Raw genomic sequence first — 6,820 nt, forward strand, 5'->3', positions numbered from 1 at the left:
CAAAAGGAAACAAAGACTGGGAGGGATTTCCCTGGTGGTCCAGTGGTTAAAAATCTGCCTTCCAATGCGAGGGACGTGGCTTTGATCCCTGGTCAGGGAACTAAGATCCCGCACGCCTCGGGACAACTAAGCCTGTGTGTCACAACTCAGCCCACACACCACAACTAGAGAGAAGCTTGCACACTGCAACTAAGACCTGACACAGCCAAAAATAGATTTTAAAAAAGATGTGGAGGGACTTCCCTGGTGGTCCAGTGGTTAGGACTTTGCACTTCCAGCACAGAGGTGCAAAGGATGTGGGTTCAGTCCCTGGTTGGGGAACCTAAGGCCCCATGTGCCATGTGGTGTGGCAAAAAATAAAATAATATTTTAATAATAATAGTAAATATTTAACAATAGTAAAATAATATAGCATCTTATAAAAAGGATGGGGATGGAATGTCTAGCATGGCAACCATTGTTAATACTATAGTGCATATTTGAAAGCTGCTAAAAGTATATTAATAGATCTTAAAAGTTCTCATCACAAGAGAAAAAAATGTAACTGTGTGGTGATGGATGTGAACTAGACATATTGTGATGATTTTTGCACCGTATGCAAATACCAAATCATTATGTGGCACACCTGAGACTATTACAATATTGTATGTCAATTATGTGCTGTGCTAAGTTGCTTCAGTCCTGCCCAACTCTTTGCAACCCAGTGGACCATAGCCTGGGGTCTCCTCTGTCCATGGGATTCTCCAGGCAAGAGTACTGGAGTGGGTGGCCGTGCCCTCCTCCAGGGCATCTTCCCAACCCAGGGATCGAATTCATGTCTCTTATGTCTCTTGCATTGGGAGGTGGGTTCTTTACCACTAGCACCAACAGGGAAGCCCGTATGTCAGTTATACCTCAATTTACAAAGACATCAAGACAGCTTGAAAATGAAGAGGAAGTGGGGGGAGAAGTCTAGGATGGTTGAGGATGGTCCAAGGCCAAGATGAGACAGGGGTAGAAAGAAGCCTTCCAGCTGTGCTCCTGACCTAACATTTACTGGTGATAGTTTCATCAAGACAGGGTTCTCCTGGGGCTAATAACCGTCTCGGGAGGCAATAAATGGGGTTTAGTCAGACTGGGAGTATCCTGATGTTTTATGAAACTTTTATATACAAGCACATATGGATTTTTCATGAGCCGGGGGGTAGGGTGGGGCAGGAGAAAGTCCATGCCTTTCAGTAGATTCTCGAAAGAATCTTAACCCAATGATGTTAGGAACTCCTGCTTTTCTTTCTTTTTTTTTTTTTTAAAGTTAACAGCCTTGAGAGTGTGGAATGAATTGAGAGAGCAGCATTGAAACATATATTTCACCATATGTAAAACAGACAGCCAGTGTGAGTTTGCTGTATGATGCCGTGAGCTGTGGCAACCTCGAGGGATGGGGTAGGGTGGGAGCGGCAGGGAGGTTCAGGAGGGAGGGGCATCTGAGCTCCTGTGGCAAGTTCATGTCGGCATGTGGCAGAAACCAGCACAGCGCTGCAAAGCAATTATCCTCCCATTAAAAAATCGGCAACTGTATTGAGATATAACTCATATACCATACAATTCACTCATTTAAAATGTCCAATATGGTGGGTTTTAGTATACTGACAGAGTTGAGTGATTAGTACAGTCAACTTGAGAACATTTTCATCACTCCCCTCAAAATCATACCCATTAGTAGTCATTCCTCTTTCCTTCCAAACCCCCAACCACTAATAGACTTTCTGTCTCTCTGTGTTTCCTGTTCCAGACATTTCTTGTAAATGGAACCATACAAAGTGTTGTCTTTTGTGTTCGGCTTCGTCCGCTTAGCATGTCCTCAAGGTTCATCTATGTTGTAGCATGTATCAGATACACCATTGCTTTTTTTGTTTTTTTACAAATGAATAATATTGTGTTGTATGGGTTTACTGCATTTTATGTAACCAGTCATCAGTGGATGGACATTTGAGTCATTTCTGATTTGAGGATATTATGAAGAAGGCTGCTATGAACATTTTTGTACAAGTTTTTCTGCAGACACAGGTGTTCGTTTCTCTTGGCTGTATACATTTGAGTGGAACTGTTGGTTCTGTTTAACGTTTTGAGGAACTGCTAAACTGTCTGGAACTACTGCATTTTGAGATATTCTGGGAGGACTTTCATTTCAGGGATTAATAGCAAATTAGCAAAAAGGGAATAGCCAGATGGGAAGCCAGGGTTTGATGAAACAATGACTTGGGACAGTTCAAGACTAATGAATACAACACCCATATACAGACTCGAGGGAAGGAGGCTGAACCGTGAATTAGAGACAAGGGAGCCGTCCCAGCCCTACTGGTAGTTCACTTACAGCCCCCACGTATGCCATCGCCCCTCCCTCCCTCCCTCCCCATCCACACTCTCACACCTGGCGTCAGCACCCTTCTGTCGATCAACAAATAGTGGTGTTGCTGGGTACCTCCTGTGTGCCAGGCACTGGGAGGAGCAGAGGGGACAGATTAGCAAACAATTGATATGGTTCCTGCTTCTTGGAGCTTATAGTCTTTTGGGTAAGAGATACTAAACCAATATTTATAAATAGTTAGATAAATAATTATCACTCCACAGCTGGAGTGCTGTGTGCGTTGGGTGTGCTGGGTGTTGAGATCTGATGGGAGATGGAGGCAGGGAACCAACCAGGTCTTTTTGAGGAAGTTGTGTAATATTTAGGAAGAGACTTGTAGGATGAATAGGTATTTTTTTAGCCAGATAGTGGTGAGGAGGAAGAGGAGAGAGGAGAGCAAGGCTGTCCTAACAGGGGGCCTCTGGGTCTGGATGGCTGGATCAGAAGGCCAATGTCACTAGAACAGAGAAGATGAGGACAGGAGATGGGCTAGAGCATGGGGGGCCTTTGGGGTGGGCCTTTCCAGGGATCTCGTGTTTGTTTGTTTAATTTTATTTATTTATTTTGGCTGTGCTGGGTCTTCATTACTGCTCAGGCTTTTCTCTGCTTGCGGCGAGTGGGGGCTGCTCTCTAGCTGCAGTGCTCAGGCTTCTCGTGGTGGTTTCTCTCGCGGAGCACAGGCTCTATGGCAGGCAGGCTTCAGCAGTTGCAGCACGTGGCTCAGTAATTGTGGCCCACAGGCTTAGTTGCCCCTCCACATGTCTGATCTTCCTGGACTAGGACTCGAACTCACATCTCTTGCATTGGCAAGGGGGATTCTTTACCACTGAGTCTCCAGGGAAGCCCAGGATCTTGTGTTTTATTCTAAGGAAACTAAAGAGCACTAGAGGATTGTAGTAAAGAAAGAAAGTAAAGAATAAGAGGCCAAAGGTTGGGGTCTGACAAGAAATGTATTTGGTTTTGATTTTATAGTCACAAGCTTACAAAGCCAATTTGGCCTAGAATCTAGGATTGGGGGATGAGATTTGGGGAAACAGAAAGGGAGCAGATCTTTAAATCTAAAAAAAAGAACTCACAGACCCTCTCTGTCCTGTGCTAGGAAAGCAGGGCTCTGAGTGCTGCTGGTGAAGTCTGGGCTTAATCAGGTGGGCTCAGGGCCCCCAGCGCAGAGCTCCTTCTGTGGGGGCAGTCCCACTGTTGGATGCTAGGCGAGGTGCCTGATCTGGGGTGATGGCACGTCAGGGCCCCCAGCGCAGAGCTCCTTCTGTGGGGGCCGTCCCACTGCTGGATGCTAGGCGAGGTGCCTGATCTGGGGTGATGGCACGTCAGGACCCCCGGCGCAGAGCTCCTTCTGTGGGGGCCGTCCCACTGCTGGATGCTAGGCGAGGTGCCTGATCTGGGGTGATGGCACGTCAGGACCCCCAGCGCAGAGCTCCTTCTGTGGGGGCCGTCCCACTGCTGGATGCTAGGCGAGGTGCCTGATCTGGGGTGATGGCACACAGTTGCTTGAGCAGAAGCCAGACCTGCAGCGCTGTCAGCAGGCTACACAGCATGTCAGCGTTGAGCCAGGGAAGAACATGGCGAGATTCACCCTTGGAGGAGATGGCTTTGGCTCTTGTGTGGAGAATGGGTTAATCAGGGTGCTAGAGAGCAGGGAGGCTAGAGTGCATGCAGGGAGACCACCTTGCTCAAGGATGTATTTTTTTAAAGTAGAATTGTGACTGCCGTATGGACATGAACTTGAGCAACCTCCAGGAGATAGCGAAGGACAGGGAACCCTGGCGTTCTGTAGTTCATGGGGCCACAGAGACTTGGACATGACTTAGCGAGTGAACAACAGACAAAGTGAGGATGAGCCTGTCCCCCTGGTGGTCCAGTGGCTAAGATTCAACACTCCCAATGCAGGGGGCCTGGGTTCAATCCCTGGTCTGGAAACTAGATCCCACCATGCTACAACTAAGAGTTCTAAAGTTTCAACTTAAGATCCTGCATGCCACAACTGAAGTTTCCATGTGCCTCAACTAAGACCTGGCACAGCCAAAATAAAAGCGTTCAGAAGGAATTCCCTGGAAGTCTGGTAACTGCCAGGACTCCACGCTTCCACTGCCAGGGGCCCAGGTTGGTTGGAGAACTAAGATAGTGCCAGATGCTAGACAAGGCCAAGAACAAAAAAAAATAACAAGTTAAATAAACTAGGACTTCTCTGGTGGTACAGGGATAAGATAGAAATCTGCCTGCCAATGCTGGGCACACAGGTTTGATCCCCCTGGTCCGGGAAGATTCCCTGTGCTGTGGAGCAACTAAGCCCGTGTGCCACAACTGCTGAAGCCTGAGTGCCTAGAGCCGGAGCTCCCCAGCAAGAGAAGTCACAGCAACGAGAAGGCCACACACTGCAGCACAGAGCAACTAGAGAAAGCCCACGGGCTGCAGCGGAGACCCGGCACAACCAAAAATAAAATACAAGTAAATATATAAATAAAAGACGCTCTGATAAACATCAACAACAAAAATACATAATGAACTAGTCATTGCTGGCCTGCCATGTTGAAAGCTTCCCATGTACCAGTCATGGTGCTAAACCCTTTAAACCCAGTGTCTCATTTAATCCTCTCAACAATCCTACAAGGCACCATAGATTACCATAAATCTTATTTTCTAGACAAAGATGATTCAAAGGTTTCACTGACTTTTAAAATTAATAATTTGGTGCTCGCCTCGGCAGCACGTATACTACAATTAGAACGATACAGAGATTAGCGTGGCCCCTGCGCAAGGATGACACGCAAATTCGTGAAGCTTTCCATATTTTTACAATATTGTAAAGTAATTAGCCTCCAATTAAAATAAATAAATTTAAATTTTAAAAAATTAAATTAATAATTTGATTTATTGGAATTCACAAACCCTGGTTCTTCCTTAAGCTTCAGCTTACAAATCTTACTTTATTTGTGTTCAATGTATTTTTACAATCACTTTTACAAAGATTTGGAATGTTTGATTCCAGTTACGAAGTTAAACTCTCTTAAACATTTTAAATTGCATTTAAACATTTATTGTGTTCAGTTTCCTTTTATGTACTTCAGCGGTCTGACTTAACAGACAGAACCTTTCCAAGTATTTAAATTTAAATTATTCTTCCAATAAATTCAACTTATAAATATGGTGAACTTTGTGTTCTCTTAAATGTTCCCATACTATAAGTTCAGGGAGTTCTCAGTTTAAAATTGTAAATCTGAATCAATTCCATTCTTACTGAGTTTTCATTGGAATTTCAAGATTTTTACTCTCAATAGGCCAAGTGCTATTGAGTTTTAAATCCATGAATATCAAATGTGCACAGATTCTTTTACATAAAAACATTAATACCATTATTTGGCTTCCTTAAAGTTCTGCACTTTTACACCTATAAAGATGCGCATTCCCCAAGGGAACTATGATATTAACTTCACACGGTTTGGGGGCTGCCGTCTCGACTCTTCTGAGATTACAGAGCATCTTCTGTGCCCTGTCGTTGCTGTGTCCCTGACCCCATCATTCAGAGGAGGTGCCACCTGGCCTAGGGCACCTAGATTTAAGTGATATGTTACATACCTGCCAGGAAAGTCTACTGCCGGATTTGATTTTGCATCTTTAGCTTTTATGGTTAGTCAGGCCATTTTCTATCTAAAGCATAAGAGGTTCAAACCAGATGGGATCCTGCATTCCTTCATGTTCTGTTATCTCTTTGGACCATGCAAATCTTGTGCTGTGCTAAGTTGCTTTAGTCATGTCCGACTCTTTTCAACCCCATGGACTGTAGCCTGGCAGCTCCTCTGTCCATGGGTTTCTCCAGGCAAGAATACTGGCGTGGATGGCCACGCTCTCCTCCAGGCGATCTTCCCAACCCAGCAATCAAATCCACACCCCTCATGTCTCCTGCATTGGCAGATGGGTTCTTTACCACTCACACCAGCTGGGAAGCCAAAATCTTAAGATTTGCGATACAAATCTTAAGAGATATTAAACTGATACCTGATTGAATTATGGCTTAAGAATCAGCTATTTTCCAGCTAAAAGTGGAACTCCAGGCTTCCGTCAACAATGGGAATGAACTCAAAAGGTCATCAGTTCCTTCCCAGGTCTGCGACATCATACCCTGTACTTCCAAACCTGCGAGAGCAGCTGGTGATCAGGGCAGGAAATAGGGAGGCTTCCTCCAGGAGCCCTATGTTGGGTTCTCTCCGACCATAAAGGTTAAAGTTCACACAGATGGCAGCAGAAGACAGCAGCAGCAGCACTGCACTCCTCTGGCAGGAGCTCTGAGGTGCCTGAGTCCTTCTCTACTCATCTCTCTATAAATCACAGTAAGCCTGCGTAGGCGACTAAGGCAGGTGGCATTCTTCCCACTCCTCATTCGTTCACTGAACAATTTATTGCTCTTGTATTATGGGCAAG

General features: G+C 45.3%; 1 non-coding gene across 1 annotated transcript; it reads left to right on the forward strand.

The window, feature by feature from the left end:
• The first annotated feature begins 5,092 nt into the window (after positions 1-5,092).
• LOC129651868 (U6 spliceosomal RNA) lies at positions 5,093-5,196 on the forward strand. Its single transcript, XR_008714372.1, has one exon. It is a non-coding gene; the product is annotated as a U6 spliceosomal RNA (small nuclear RNA).
• Positions 5,197-6,820: the final 1,624 nt, after the last annotated feature.

The sequence above is a fragment of the Bubalus kerabau genome, chromosome 4, assembly GCF_029407905.1.
Source record: "Bubalus kerabau isolate K-KA32 ecotype Philippines breed swamp buffalo chromosome 4, PCC_UOA_SB_1v2, whole genome shotgun sequence".
Lineage (NCBI taxonomy): Eukaryota > Metazoa > Chordata > Mammalia > Artiodactyla > Bovidae > Bubalus > Bubalus kerabau.